The sequence below is a fragment of the Crinia signifera genome, chromosome 4 (assembly GCF_055691185.1).
Source record: "Crinia signifera chromosome 4, ASM5569118v1, whole genome shotgun sequence".
In the NCBI taxonomy this organism is placed as follows: Eukaryota; Metazoa; Chordata; class Amphibia; order Anura; family Myobatrachidae; genus Crinia; species Crinia signifera.
Window position 1 is genome coordinate 94044496 of NC_139220.1, and position 16989 is coordinate 94061484.

Here is a 16989-nt window from a genome sequence, read left to right on the forward strand (position 1 = left end):
AAATGGTTTTTATAGGAGAATTTTCATTTTTAACAATCTACTTTTATATAATTGACTATAAAAATGAAGCCTATCTCTGACAATTGCCACTTTCCTCTCTGGCGGAGAACTCGACTTGTCGAGCAGGGGAGAACTCGACTTGTCGAGCAGGGGAGAACTCGACTTGTCGAGCAGATGAGAACTCGACTTGTCGAGCTAAATTTTCAGTTAGCAAAATGAGAAAAACAAATGCAAATGCTCGACAATTCGGACTGTTACTGGTGGGATTGAAATTACAGTTTGAATAGGCGAGAACTCGACTTGTCGAGCTAAATATTCATGTCGAGCAAAACGAGAAAAACAAAAGCTCGACAATTCCGACTGTCACTGGTGGGATTGAATACCCCCCTAAGTGTATCCACACTGATACACGTGGGAGAACTGCAAGCTAAAATATAGATTGACTAGATTCGAAATGACTATATTCTAAATAATTTTTCTTTTGTTTGTTTTTTAATACTAACTAGTGCCCAATCTTCCACTAATTTAGTGGTCTTTTTTTGAGGTCTGAATTACCCCCTATGTCAATTGTGCCTCAACCAATCCTAATGATCATAAGTGCTGAAACAGCTTATATAATGAAGTAATAAAATCCAGATGGTTACTAGTTTGTACATTGTGCAGTGAATAGTAGTGAAAGGTACAGGTGTTAGTCTGTCACATGTAACACAAATACTGTATTACACATTCACTGTTTCCTTAGAGATGGCTGTCATGAATAAAAAGGTGTCTACTACAGGTTTTCTGGTAATGTTTCTGAAGTGAGCCATTACAAACTGTTTTCAGTGTTATGAATGATTGCAGAATGACTTTCATCTGGGTCTACATACTTGTATAAAGTATCCCACAAACACTCCAAATATACTGCTCAGAATTATGCAAAGCATGCTGTGGTTATGCTCAGTAAGCTACGTTGGTCAATTTTATCAGGGAAAAAGATGCATTTAATATACTTCAATCTTGTTCTTAGTTTTTGCATTTGAAGATATGCAGTTTGTAAAATGCTTGAAACATGGCTGGCATGCATATTAAATACAATGAGGAATTATATAAAGCTGTAAAACTGAAAAATGTCCATACTTTGTTATTTCTAGACAACAGTCAACATAGTTATATACAGTGTTTTACTGGCTCACATGGGTACTATCCAAGGGAGCACACTCTTTTTTAGAGGATCAGGTTCCAGGGTATACAGTGCACTTGTATCAGTGCCATCTTAACAGAAGTGTAGGCCCCTGGGCAAAGCAATGCACTGGGGCCCTTACCCATTCTCCCCTTCTAGGGGTGGGGGGTGCCATCAGCAGCAGTTGTGATGTCCCACAGGTGGCAAGGGGTGCTCTATCTTCCATTCAACATGTATGACCTGGAGCAGTAACTTTGGCTAATTACTCCTCTACTGCACAGGTGGTGGGAGGGTGAACACTAACGTGTGGAAGGGTGAACTGAGCTGAATGAAGGGTCCCTTTTACCCTTGTGACTTCCAGGGAGGTAGGGGGTGTTTTATACGCAGGGGAGGGTTGGATAATGGAGTGGGCTTAATATTCGTCATTTTCCGGTGGAAGGGCAGCTTGTTTGACTGCAGATATCTCCATTATCTGTAAATAGATTTCTTAGCCTTCAATAGTATAAAAACCTAGAGTCACAACTTTCAGGAGGTGCTGGGGACTTGGGGATCAGAGATCAGGAGCCAGAGCAATCCATTGACGAAAATATAAAACTGTACACCAGACGTTTGGAGCAGGAGCAGGGACTGGCTGCTATCTCTGGTTCTGGGCAAGATAGAGACAAGCGGCTAATGTTCTCTGAAAGGGAAGAGTCCCAGCTTTTGGAATATACTCTCAGAAAAACTCTAAGTCAGAGAGAACCTGATAAATCTGACTGGGAAGTGCAATTAACAGGTCAGATCTGGACTGCTGCTTTGAAGTTGGATATCTCCATTTCCCCAGGGTCGATTTTCAAAATTCTGGTATCCCTGGAAAAAAAGGGATCCTCAGCTATCAGTATAGGGCCCCTATACACCTGGGGCCCCTGGGCAAGTGCCCATTAAGCCCATACAAAAAGACGGCCCTTACTTGAATTACACATTATACCAGTGAGGTAAAGCAGGTGAGCGAGAATTTTCACTTTCTAAAGTATTTGAAAAATAGATTATAAATATCTTCTTTGTATCATTGTAATCATTTTTATTGTCAAAACTCTAGAGCAGCGGTTCCCAACCTGTGGTACGCGTAAACCCCTGGGGGTATGCATCCACACGCTGGGGGGTACGCCGCGGCCCGGCCTGTAATGGCGGCCGCGCAGGGCCGTTTTTACAGGGGGACGAGCCGGTGGCTGTGGTCGGGCGCCGGACTTGAGAGACTGTGTTTCATTATGTGCCCCGCTCGGCGCTCAGTCACAGCCGCCTCTCACATTGATATGTAGACTGACAGGCGGCTGTGACTGTCTGTGAGCGCCGAGCGGCGCACAGGGCGGGGACTGCTCTGGGCGGCTGAATGAAGGAGCGGAGGCGGGCATAGAGGGAGCCTCAGCCGGGGAGACCACTCAGAGCAGAGTGGACCCGGCGTGGAGGCGGAGCTATGTCACTGTGTGTGCGACATGCGAGTGGTGACTGCCGGGTAGTGCCTCCCCCTTCCTCTGATCCAGACTAGCCAAGCAGGGGACAGAGGAGGGAGGTACCCGCGCGGTTATGCGCAGGCAGGCTGACATTGCAGTGCGGACAGCCAGCAGACCCACTCCACATGCTGCTTGGTAGCCTGGAGCCAGCTCAGCCAGGGCCCAGGAGGTCGGATTGACTAAATTTATGTAAGTAACAAATTTTGCTGACTATGTGCTTCTGCTGTGGCCTTGGGGAGAGGGGAGAGGGGGTAGGGGGGAGGGATTTTGTCTTTTCTCAGGCGTGGGGCATACTTGTTACTGGCACTGTGGGGCATTGCTGGCACTGTGGGGCATTGTTGGCACTGTGGGGGCATACTTGTTACTGGCATTGTGGGGCATTGCTGGCACTGTGGGGCATTGCTGGCACTGTGGGGCATTGTTGGCACTGTGGGGGCATACTTGTTACTTGCATTGTGGGGCATTGCTGGCACTGTGGGGCATTGCTGGCACTGTGGGGCATTGTTGGCACTGTGGGGGCATACTTGTTACTGGCATTGTGGGGCATTGCTGGCACTGTGGGGCATTGCTGGCACTGTGGGGCATACTTGTTGCTGGCACTGTGGGGCATTGCTGGCACTGTGGGGCATACTTGTTACTGGCACTGTGGGGCAATGCTGGCACTGTGGGGCATACTTGTTGCTGGCACTATGGGGGTATACTTGTTGCTGGCACTGTAGGGGGCATTGTTGGCACTGTGGGCACATACCCAGTACCATGGTGTCATACCTGGCACCGTGGTGGCATTCCCGTTTCTGGCACTGTGCGGGCATACCTGGCACCATTGGAGCATATGTGTATCTGGCACTTTTGGGAGCATATGTGTATCTGGCACTATTGGAAGGCTAACGTAATCCGTTGGAATGTCTGTTGCTTCAGTAATAGAGATTTGACAAGGTTCTGTTATTTTATATGCTGTCCGCAGAATGGGCTGAGCTTATATTGTGGTCAAGTGGTTGCACTTTTTTTTTTCTCGTCATTGCCAGTATGACTTGCCCCTGTTAAGCCACACCCCTTTTTAGACCACGCCACCCTGAAAATTTCACGAGGAGGTACTCATAAATGAAAAGCCTAATCAAGGGGTACGGGAGACAAAAAAGGTTGGGAACCACTGCTATAGAGTAAAAAGTCTTTGACAACCATTAGACTATGCACCCCAGGTGAGTTACCACTATCTAGAGCCCTGCACACATGCATCAATTTTTCCCGATTTTCGATTCGATTTTGCTTATAGAAGCAAAATCAAATCGATTTCTACACAAAATCTAATGGCTTTTGTGTCACTTTCGATCTGCATATGATTCGATGCGCGCTCCCGTTTGCACAAAATCGAACAGAAAAACCTACTGTGCAGCCATGGAAATATCGAATTCGATCAAGTAAATCGAATGTGTACAATGTACCATGAATGTATATCGAATTTGATATCTAATGCAAAAGTACAGATCTAATGCCAAATCGAATGAAAAGATCTAATGCCAGATCTAATAGAAAATTGAATCTAACATCGAATCAAAAGCAAAACGATGTGTGTGTACATAGCTTAATACTGGTAAGGTGGGTCTTCTCATATCACAGAACATGCTGACATTTCTCTAAGTACATTGGATTTTGGAATAGGTGAATATGCTTCAGGTATTCATTGCTTCAGCTTCACATGCTAGCTCTGTTAGGTGAAATCTCACCTGGGTCTCACTGTCATGGTAAAGGAACAAGTGTATTTTGTGAGGTTCTAATGCTTCTACCTATGCCCTTCAAATGTTTTAAATGTTTTTCTTTAGTAACTTTCAGCTTGCTGCAGGTTCAAAGCATTATACCTGTAGGTCATTGAGCTATTTGGTTTCATACTCTTGCTTGAGATCTACATGGAACAATATACACTATTGGCTACCATTTGGCAAGGGGGGGGGGGGTTCTGCTCACCTCCATGCCATCCGGGGGTACACCTGCTCCAACTTCTGCCCTCCAGTGGCCGGCGCCATAGGCAAATGCCTAAAGCTGCCTAGTGGTGGCACCGGCCCTGGTCTTAATACATCTCCCCCATACTGTTGCATGAAGGGTTAAAACTAGAAAATGCCAACATCCAAGACAGGGGTGGCCAAACCGGTCCTCGAGATCTGCCAACGGTCCACATTTTCCACATCACCTAGCTGGTGCCCAGCTGTAGTCATTACTAACTGTCACATTTTAAAACATGCTGCATTCATTCCTACTATAGATCCACAGGCTGCCTGGAAAACATGCATCGTTGGTAGATCTTGAGGACAGGTTTGGCCACCCCTGTTCTAAGAAGTTATCAAAGGGCCATACTGAGGTATTGTAAATGGCTTAATTTAATATCACACTCAATATGATCAGGTTTAGCCATGCATTTGCGCATTACAGCTCACCACCCCCAGGGAAAGCAAGATAAAATTCTAGTGAAAAACAATTGAATACCGCCCAATAGTGTCTAAAAATGCTTCTCTTTCTTATTCCACATACTACAGTAATATGTGCTCTCCTCTGTTGATGTTCTCTATTGATGTAGAAGCCTGCCCAATTCATGTAGGGGTGGTAATTATCAAGTATATAAACAACTAAGTAAAAATTATCCATGTGGTTTAATTCCTAAAATATTTATTTTTGCAGCTGAAAATAACTTTTCATTGTGGACCAGGAACATCTGCCTACAATGCTTTGGATGACATATGTAATGAATATATGTATCATTAAATAGCTCACAAGTTTGAGATTGGTGACATTTATCAATTTTTACTGTACATGCAAGCACACAAGAATAACCAAAATTCAGGAGTTTTTAATACTGGAGAGGCAAATGTGGATAGAAATGGTGTAGTACTGTGTAATTAATAAAGATTGCATTTAAAGGGGGGTATTCAAATATTTGTGTTTTGGAATGTATTTATTCCGTGCTCTAAGATTTGGGGCAATCACATCTTATGAACATGGTCGGAATTGCAATGTTTATAAGTGCTTTGTATTTGGGCACGTCAACGGTGAGGACGTAATATTGTGATTGGGTGTTGTGATTGGGTGTCTTATCACTGACGCATGCTTCAGGCATGGTGGCTCGCTTCGATCGCCACAGATTTATATCCCCCTCCAGGCATACGTAGACCCAGTGCATGATGGGAAAATTGACAAAACTGAAGGGGATCTAGACTCTATTGATGGTAGTGTCTAGATCCCCTTCAATTTTTGTCAATTTTCCCATCATGCACTGGGTCCACATATACCCGGAGTTGGAATATAAATCTGTGGCAAGGGAAGCGAGCCTCCGTGCCCGAAGCATGTGAGTGTAGAGAGCCCGTGGGGGTACAATGCAGCTAAAATAAAAAAAATAACCTACACCTACATGAATTTCAGATAAAATACAAAATGTTGTGAGGGCATCTAACAACTTCCGCTCTCATCAAACGTCACATCCTGTAAACAAAACTGAAGGGGATCTAGTCTCTACCACCGCCGGGATCTGCTTCTGGCAGGTACTCCTCTCCCATCACTCTCCCCATCAGACATGCTAAGCACCACCCCTGATTTTATCTGGCAGTGCTGCAGTCTCATAATGCGGCTCCTCTCAGTTGTCTTTCTCCTCAGGTCTCTCTCATAGCTTTCAGAAGCTACTGTATGTACAACTCCTGCAGCTGCGAACCCTGTGGGTGTCTTCTGAGCCCCCTACAGATCAACATGCAGCTTATAATGTTTTTTCACCAAAATCCCAGGTCACACACACCCAGGATTTTGTCCCTGATTCCACTGCCCTGTTTTCCCAGGTTTTCGTGGGTTGCTTCCTTATCCACTGAAAAGGAAAAGTAGAGCAGCAGTGGGGGGATCAGTAAAAGGCAGGCATCGGCAGGGGGGTCAGCGATGGGTGGGTGAGCATTGGCGGGGGCTGGACTGGTCAACGAAGGGTGAATGGACACTGGTGAGGGGGTCAGCTGTGGGGGGGGGGTTGTTCAGTGATGCAGGTGGGCAGGGTGGTCGGCTGTCAGCAAAGGGCAGGCAGCGGGGAGGCACCTGCACAATGGTAGCCTCCCCTGCCCAGGTCGAAAAACCCAGGTAAGAGCTGTTTCCATGGCTCATTACCTGGGTTTAACCTGCTTAAAATACTGCTTGGTTCCCGGGTAAGTAATTCAACAGAAAAACTGATGACACAGCTGCGGATGCTGCACTATAGAACCAGACTTTGCACTAATGGTTCATGGCTGGACTAGAACCTGTAGAAACTGCAACTTGTATCAGATTTGTAGTGACTTTGCCCTGCACCATGGTGCAGGGCTGCAATGGAACTGGTAGAAATGAACTTCAAAAAGGGCAGCAGCCAGATCACTTATCACGGGACACCTGAAGCCAGAGTGACTGATGCACCAGTATGGAACGAGGCGCAAATCTCCGTGGCCTGACATCAGAATTGCAAGTTTTGACAAAAAGACATTGCATTGGCAAGGATTGATTTCATTGCTCTTAAATAGTAACGTAATATCTTTGTAAAAGGACTTGAAGGTTTCACTTGTTTAAAGAACACTGAAAAGATAATATAATATATATGTTTTTTTCACATTACCACCTACTACAGTGTTGCGCATATCTTTCATTAATTCACTATATTGTTTAAACGTGTAATGGTTTTCATGTGGTACATTGTATTAGTTTTAACAGCAGGTTTCATGCCAGATACAGTATACCCTAATAGTGATGCTTATTAAATTTAGGACAATAACTTTACTGTTCTCCTTGTCAAGATGAGCTGCCACTCATATGCTGTTACAGGAATGTAATCATATGCCTTTAGTTGACGCCAAGTCACCTTGACATGACATAACAGATCACCAAGTGTAACGACCACATTAGTCACAGAAATACCATGTTTATTAAAGAAAAACAAGGCTATTTTGGAGTAAGTTGTTCCAGACAGTGGAAGTGCCTTCAAGAAACTTGAATATTAAGTATCTTCAGTACATGTAGTAACATTTTCCAGGTGTAAATGCAACATTATGTTTTATACATTTCTTAAATTACATAATTTCTCTTAAATTCGAATATAAACTTTTTAAAGAAAATTGTATGTTAATATCACCTCCCTGCTATCCTAGGGGTCCCTTGCATAGAACCATTCCCATTTGCCTTTTATTATATGAGATGACACTGTATTTGCTGGATTCCTACAACTTGGGCCTGATTCTAGTTAGCAAACTCACCCGTACGTTCGCACAGGGAATTCGATGGTGAAACTCTGCCCATGCGCATTTTCGCTTATGCACATGTGCAGGGCTTCTCGCAAAGGGAGGGGGTGGGCATGTAGGAGGCGGGCAGGGGGGGTTTCCTGGGCATACACACAAAATGATTGGTGCACCAAGGAAATCTCTGGGTGTCACATTCGAATGTGGGTGGGCGTAGCCACCTGCCTTTTGGGCGGGCAGCTGACGTAATCGGACATCAGATACCCTCAGGATGCTGGCGGGCAGCGTTCCATGGCTTGCACAGCAGAGAAATACTGCTGTTTTGTGAGCCAACCAGAATCAGGGCCCTTATGTATTGCCTGCTTTGTCCAACTTTAACCCTGATGGTGACTTCAGTCATTTAAACCATATAACCTTTAACAGATTAAATCTTAACTGTAACATAATGAGAACGAGGTACTCTTTACCTAGGACGGCGCCCATCGCGGGCATCGCGTCCATCGTATGCACTAAAGTAACGGGTGCGACGCGACCGACGCGATGCCCGCGATTTCCCATAGGGATCAATGTTAAATTTTTCAATGGACCCGATTTTTCAGTTCAATGCCTCAATGCCCGCGATTTAGCCATAGGAAACAATGTTAAATGGGCCACAGAGCCCAAATAGGCACCCTTAGCAGTGAAATGTCCCCCACAATTGTTAACGACACCCCACGCGAACCCGAAGCGTGGCGAGCGCAGCAAGCCCGCGAGGGGCGGCGGTACGCGTCCTCCGACCTTTTCATACCCCCACTATCCTAGTCGGCGTGGAGTTGAGAATAGAATAGTGTGGCGAGCGCAGCGAGCCACCGAGCCCGAAGCGTGGCGAGCGCAGCGTGCCCCGCGAGGGGACGCGGATACCTGTGAAGCCCGCGTAGGGCCGCGTTTACCTGTGAAGGTATCCGCGTCCCCTCGCGGGGCTCGCTGCACTCGCCACGCTTCGGGCTCGGTGGCTCGCTGCGCTCGCCACACTATTCTATTCTCAACTCCACGCCGACGTGGATAGTGGGGGTATGAAAAGGTCGGAGGACGCGTACCGCCGCCCCTCGTGGGCTCGCTGCGCTCGCCACGCTTCGGGTTCGCGTGGATCGTGGGCTGTCATTAACAATTGTGGGGGACATTTCACTGCTAAGGGTGCCTATTTGGGCTCTTTGGCCCATTTAACATTGTTTCCTATGGCAAAATCGCGGGCATTGAGGCATTGAACTGAAAAATCGGGTCCATTGAAAAATTTAACATTGATCCCTATGGGAAATCGCGATTTTTTACACCCGATGACCGCGATGGACATCGTGGGCGCCGTGCTAGGTAAAGAGTACAGAGAACGACAACAGTATATGATAAAAAAAGGTAATATTTCTTGATAACAATGAAACAGGAGTGTTAATAATCAGAGCCGACTAAGGGACACCAATGCAACTATTAGATATGTTGGGGAAGTATCAGATAATTAAGGTGTTAAAGGGTAAAGCAACAGTCAATGGGGCAGATGTATTAAGCCTTAACAAGAGATAAATGCAAGGGTGATAAGGAGAGATAAACGTCCAGCCAATCAGCTCCTTGCTGACTTTTTTCAAACACAGCCTGTAACATGGCAGCTAGGAGGTGATTGGCTGGACGTTTATCTCTCCTTATTACCCTTGGATTTATCCCTTGTTAAAGCTTAATACATCTGCCCCATTGTATCTATCAAGCAATGTAACTATCACATGTAGAGGGTTTTAAGGGGGTGTCTCTAAGCTAGAAAAGAAGATGCATAAAAATACACCCCCATTAATCACAGCAAAACTTAACAAAGGTTAATTGTATTAATGCATATTATTTTCAATCACTGTCCCACCCTGATAGCAATTTTAAAACAGACATAGAGCAATGTCAGACCAAAGATGATCTTACACTATGGCCATGTTCAAAAATTGCATCAGTAAATCAAGGGCTGTCCTCATACCAAGGACATTGTCCCCAAAATGAAATATTAGAATCCTAGGAGAAACAGAATTTATAACCCATGAACTTATCCTAAAGCATTCCAACATGGCCGTGAAACCCCAGTGTCAGAATTGAGGATGGTTCTGCATCCGGACTGGAGCTTACATTATTATCTGGACTGGAGCATGGATACCACATGTAGAAAGCTGGGAAATTTTGTTGGATATTCTCACCATAAAGTGTACTAGGCACTGTATAGGAACGTTGTGAGGTGAGAATCTCAAGAAATAAGCTAGATAAGTTTGTAGTATTAGGTAACCAAACTGGAACTTGTAATGTTTATTCAGAATAAGCAGGCTGGAACTAGTAATACACAGCAGGGTAGGTAGACTGGAACCGGCAATGTGTCTGGTAATTGGCCTGGAACCAGTGATGCATGAGGTAATTGGGCTAGGATCAGTAATGTGCCCGTAACTGGCCAATATTGTGTAAGGTAACTGAGCTTGGACTGGGAATGCATAAGGTACCTGGGCTGCAACTGTTAATGTATTTACACTGGGCTGGAACCAGTAATAATGTGCCAGTTAACCAGGCTGGAACTGGTAATGCAGTTGGTACCCTGCTTGAACCATTAATGTGTCTGGTACTGGGATGCGACTGGTAAAGCATGTAGTATTGAGGCTGAAGCCAGTAATGGGTGGTAAGCAGGAACACTGAATCCAAAAGGAACAGACTGCTGTGGGAGCAGGAAGGTGGCTGATGATTTACTGGCAACTGCCCAGAACTCTAGGAAAGAGTCATCAAATAGAAAATGTATGGCAATGTAAGATTATGGGGTTTATTTACTAAGATTGGAGTTCAATTGATGATGGGAATGTTGCTATGTGCAACCAATCAGAATCTATCTGTTTTCTTCTAGAAGGTGCTAAATAAATAAATTATAAAGTAGATTCTGATTGGTTGCTATTGGCAACATCCCACCTTCAATATAATTCCCATCTTACCCTGTTTCCCTGATAATAAGACCTACCCCAATAATAAGCCCTACCCTTATTTCTGGACAACGGTCCAAAATAAGCCCTACCCCGAAAATAAGCCCTAGCTTAATTCCCATTTTGCCCAGTCCCTGTGCTAAACTCCCAGCTCCGCTAAACCCCCCCACCCACCCGCATGAAATGGATGCTGCTGCTACGGTAGCAGCCCTGGTACCGCTGAAGCCTCTGCTCGCATCAGCGGTCCCAGGGATGCATTGTGCATGTGACGTCACTGCGCACCTCAAGGACTGAGTGGCGTCTGTTCACAGACGGGAAGGGAGTGACTGAGCGGCGGCGGAGGAAAGGCTGAAAAATGCAGAAGGAAAGGAAATCAGCATGTGTGCTTAAAGTATAAGGAGATTGAGGGGCATGATGTAGCTAAAAGAAGGACTGAGGAGCTAAAATAAGCCCTACCCCAAAAATAAGCCCTTTGGTGTTTTTGGACTGAAAAAAAAAAATAAGACAGTGTCTTATTATCGGGGAAACACGGTAGTATATAAACTCCTATGAGTGCAAACTAATGTGAATAAAATCCAAGGGCGCATGACTATAAGGCAGGAATGTCCAAACCGTGGCTCTTCAGCTGTTGTGAAACTACACATCCCAGCATGCCTTGCCATAGTTTTAGCATTCCCTAATAGCAAAACTGTGGCAAGGCATGATGGGACTTGTAGTTTCACAACAGATGGAGGGCTTAATGTAGAAATGTATATGAAAATGAGTGTTGGGAGAAATTGGTCAGGCGAATGTCCATCTTAAATTTGGTATAAATATACAACATTAAAAAGCATATTTATAATTTTAAAATGTAGTAGAAACTGTAAATTACCCTGGCACTCGATATGGCCCTGGAAATCTATTTAATTGGTTATGTTTGTTTTATGCCAATTTAAATGTACTAACTTACACAATACCTGCAAATTAAGAGATTTAATAAAGTTAAACAAGAAGGATTACATTTAATTAGATTCCATCATTTTTGTTGAGGGGTTCATAAAAGACAAACAAAAATGTATTAAACATAATGAGTCTTTATCCTTAATGACAACAAACTATGCCAATTACAGAATATAACCCGCATAGCTTCCACATACGCTAAGAACACAATGCTTTAACAAAATGAAGAACAAAACAGCAGCAATGTATCTCTATGCTTTGAAAATAGTATTGTTAAATATTAATTATAAAAAAAGATTAGCATTGAGCTGCGGATTATATGGGTATATTTTCTAAAGTGAAAAGTAGGATGTTGCACATAACAACCAATCAGATTCTGTCTATCATTTGCTAGGATGCAACAATAGAACAATGATAGTGAGGATTTTATTGGTTGCACTGTTTACTTTTAGAACTACTTTAATTCTGTTTAAAAAAGTGCTGCAAACTAGTAAGGTAGTAAAACAATAACCAATACAAATGTTTATACAAAAAATATTAACCCAATGTCCTCCCCCCCAAACAAAAAATACAGCCCATGAAAGAGAAGTGGTGCAAAATGGAATTGTCATTTGGGCTCATATATTCTTATGTTATTTAGAAAAACTTACAGAGTTTAACAAACCAAGCACTTCCATGAATGTGGCTGATGGGTCTTGTTTTCTTGGGCCCCCATAATTCAGTTGATGACAAGGGTGTTAAACTGCTTGATAGCACATACAATCACTCTTTCGACCATAATAAAAGCCGATTGATGAGACATCATCTGTGGGCCTACCTCACGGCCCGGGGGAGTGTGCATCATGTCATCGTGTGCACACCTTGTGCACACAATCCATCGCTCGACCAGTTGAGATTGGACGGTTAGGTCCAAACTCATTCTGGTGTATGGGGGCCTTTAGTGGTTATGATTGCATGGGTGATTATGGGCTAATGTACTACAGGTATGCAACACATTTCAAAGCTGATAACCTTTAATGGTTTTGAGGGCTGGAGTAAAGCTGGATTTGTACTGATACAGTATATATTGTCTACATTCATCATGTCATGACATCTCATGGATCTGCCCACACTCCCAAAGTCCCTTTGATGTACATTGATAGAAATAAAAACTGTTTGGGCACACAAAATGGTTTCATCCACTGTATGTGGGCAGTCAGTTTACTTTACATGTGCCACAGGTATTAAGCCTACTTCCAAAAGACCTAGAGCCTGTTTCAAATTCCTATGCGATGACTTATCGGTAAACTGTGCATGCACCAAACTCCTCTATCAATGCCACCTGCAATCAGTAGCAAAAATGTAGTGCTATGAATTGATTGAGGTAGGAAGGTTAAAAAACCGGTATCTTCACTAGGGCCCCATGAGGTCTAAATCCACCTCTGGGTTAGAAGATGATGACTTCTGACATCCGGCAGTAAGTAACCCTCCTAGCCCAAACTCTACTCCCTATTGCTTGTGGTCCTTCTCTCCCCTTCTAAATGCCCCCTGCACTTAGCCCTATTCTTCAAAAGAGGGCATACGTCTAATCCTTACTCTCTGCTTCTGCTGTTCAACCCTTACCCTCTCCCAAAGCCGAACCCTAATACCGACATTCTAGAAAATACTGACATTTCACGTGTTGATATTTTGAACATGTCGACATTCTGCAGATCTCAACATATAAACAGTGTTGGTATCATTGTCAATGTTGTGGGGTTGACATTCTTATTGTTCCCATTGGAATATGCTCTTATGTTCCTCTTGTTTTCGATGGAAAGTTCATACATGCAGGACTTCCATTCCTGATTGCTATTTGTGATTTATTTGCATTATATTTTAATATTTTACCACAATTACAGTATGTTAATACAGTATATAGAAATTGTGGGTCTACCAAAACATGAAGTCAGCACTTATGAGCTCAGACAATAGTGAATAATTTGGAGTGTTGGATAGTACTGGCAGTTGGGGTTCCGACAATCAGACGATTGACAGAGGGATCCTGTTGGTCAGAATCCTTATGGATCCTGAAGGTAAGTGTGTGTGTGTGTGGGGGGGGGGGGGGGGGGGGGCTAGGGTTAGGTACTTGGAGGAGGGCTATGGTTAGGCTGCAGGGGGGGGGGGGATTAGAATTAGGCTTGTGCTTAGGGAGAGGCTGCAGGGGGGGTGGGCTGGGGTAAAAATACTTACCATGATGTGTCGGGATCCACTTTTCAGTCTTCTGACTTACCTGGATCTCGACTGCTGGAATTTTATACACCAACCCATTTAATATATAAGAATTTTTATTTGTGTATTAAAATCCTTTTTCTTTTTTACATTTTTGAAACATTATTCTGTGTATTAATATTTATGTTTTTCAAGAACACTGTAAACATTCTCCACATTTTTGTGATATTATCCATGCATTAATACTGCTTATTTCAGTTGTACTGCTGGAGGATATTGCAAATCACTACATGTACATTACAATATATACACATTTAGGCTATCAGTGAGCTGTTTTCTATATTTGAAGAATGAAGATAATCTATTCTATAGTAATTATAAATGTTTCAAGTTGTTTAACATATTACTAACCAGTTTAGTAGTTTTGTGACCATTTAACATCCTGCTACTGCTAATATGATGATTAAAAGCAATTATGTTTGTGCATCAAATCAAGGTCTATATTTGTTTTTATTATGTCAGATAAGGCATTCCATTTTCTTTTCATCATAACATAGCGTTATTCTTTTTAGCTTTTAAAAATATGTTTTAACATAGCATCATTTACCCACCATTCCTGAGCATTGCAAAAATATGATGCGACTATGCAGTTACCTTCCCAGTTTAAGTAGGTGGTATTAATGGGTTATTTTTGCAAGTCTGAAAATCTAAAGGTTAATAAATTCTTGATATTGTGTAGACCCTTTAAATCTTAGGCCCTTATTCAGATCTGATTGCAGTACAAATTTGTTTGGGAAATGGGCAAAACCATGTGCCCTGCTGGTGGGGCAGATGTAACATGTGCAGAGTTAGTAGTTTAATATTCTCATTGGCGGATTGCTCTGCCTCCTTAACTCTGATCCCCTAGTCCCCTGTACCTTTTGGTAGGTGGGATTCTCTAGTTTTTAATTCCATTAAAAGCTAAGAAATCTAGTTCCGGGAACTGGAGATATCTGCAGTCAAGCAAGCTGTCCTCCCACCAGAAAATTATGAATAATAAGCCCACTCCACTATACACCCCTTCTCTGCATATTAAACATCCTCTACCACCCTGGAAGTTATGTATCAGGGCCCCTTCATTCAGCCCAATGCCCCCTTCTCCCACCCCATCTCCCACAGTAAAGGGGTAATTAGTGGAAATGACTGATCCAGGCCCTACGTGCTGAGCGGTTGATATAATACCCCTACCACCCGCGGGACATCAAAGCTTCCACTCATAGCACCCCTCACCCCTACCGCGGGAGGATGGGTAGGTGCCCCAATATATTACTATGCCCAGGGTCTACACTGCTGTTATGTGTATATTATTATTATTATTATTATTAGTATTATTATTTTTATTATTTATATTCATTTGGTCTATCTATAATACTTTAACTGACCCGGCATATACTGGGTCACCTAAGTGTCCATCTCCGTGCATTGCTCCAGCCCTCTCTGGAAACCCCCTTCTGAAAATCCTGCATTTGCCCCTGTGGTCCCTTCCTCACTTAAATCTTCCCTGTACATTCATACCCCCTTATAATATTGTTATTTGAGAATTGTGGCTTAATAAATACAGTTCACATACTTTACTCTCTCTTGTTCTTCCAGTGCATCAATCACACTGTAACAAACTAGAAAACACATCTAAAGTGCAGGTCTGTCTCTCCTTTCATTGTACAATTATTTGAAGGAAGTGGGACCTCACTATTTATATTATATCAGCAGCTGCTTGATATATCCAAATTGGAGAGAGCTTGGTTTTCTTGTCTTGTTCATTGTCTGGAGATCACCTATTAATAACAATCTATACTGCAGACATTTTAAGGAGTCCTGGGTACAGTCAGCACAGTTCCACTTTAAAGGAGATCTTTACCTTTCAAGCAATGTTCAGTATTAATGGCTCAACACTGGTAGTGTTAAAGAGAGAGCAATACCATCTGTTCAGAAGGACATTCACTTCCTTGGGCATTTAAGGCACCAAGAGCAGGTCCAAGGGTTTTATGTACTGTATATGCATACACATGCCTTCTTACATTGGGATCCTAAACCATGTGCTCAGGTATCTTGTATCTTTTTCACCAGGAACATTGCTACCATATACTGTGTTGAAATTACTGTATATTGCATAGTACTGATTGCATGTGTTGGTCGTTAGGTCTGTTTTGGTGGAAACAGCATATTCTTGGCCTAATAAATAAAAAGAGACAATTTTCTAAGGTATTAGCAAAAATCATTATGTATTATATTCACTGTCAGGCGGAGGTGGAATATATTCCGCCAGTTTGCTGATTTACATCAGCTCGTCTGATGGAATATATTCTGCCAGTTTGATATTCCACCTATTCAGAATGCTTTTCTAGCGGAAAGCATCCTGGCGTACATTCCGCCTGACAGCACCCTGCCCTCCACCTGGCACTCTGACAGCAGTAATCAGAGTGGGGACCCGGCTCGCAGTGCATATTAATGAGCGGGTCCCTCCTCCAGCACTGCTGCTGATAGCGGCGCTGACAGCTGCATAAGTAATGAGCGTGGACCCACTCATTTATATCCACTGCTAGCCGGGACCCAGCTCCAGCACTGCCGGGGATAGCGGTACTTACAGCCACATAAGTAATTAGCTGGGACCCGGCTCACAGTGAATATTAATGATATATTAAGGAGCGGATCTCTTCACTGGCTCTGCACTTGACTGTAGCACTCCCTCTGGGAGAAGTCTGGAGAGGAAACACTGCAGGCTTCTTTACGGGTGGGGCTAAAGTAACTTGTCATTAGGTCCTGTCCCCAACACAGGGGAACACCCGTGATTTGCATGTATGTGGGGATGGGGTAGAGACAAAAAACATTTCCAAAGATTCCAGTCATTTAGCCCCATGATTACCCACTTTCTTATGGCTCTGTGATGTAGGAAAGCAACCTGCTATTTTAGGGTGACTACCACAAAAATCATCAGTCTCCTTCAGCTTTCCAGGTGGGTAGGCATGTCTGCTGTTGGGTCATAGAAG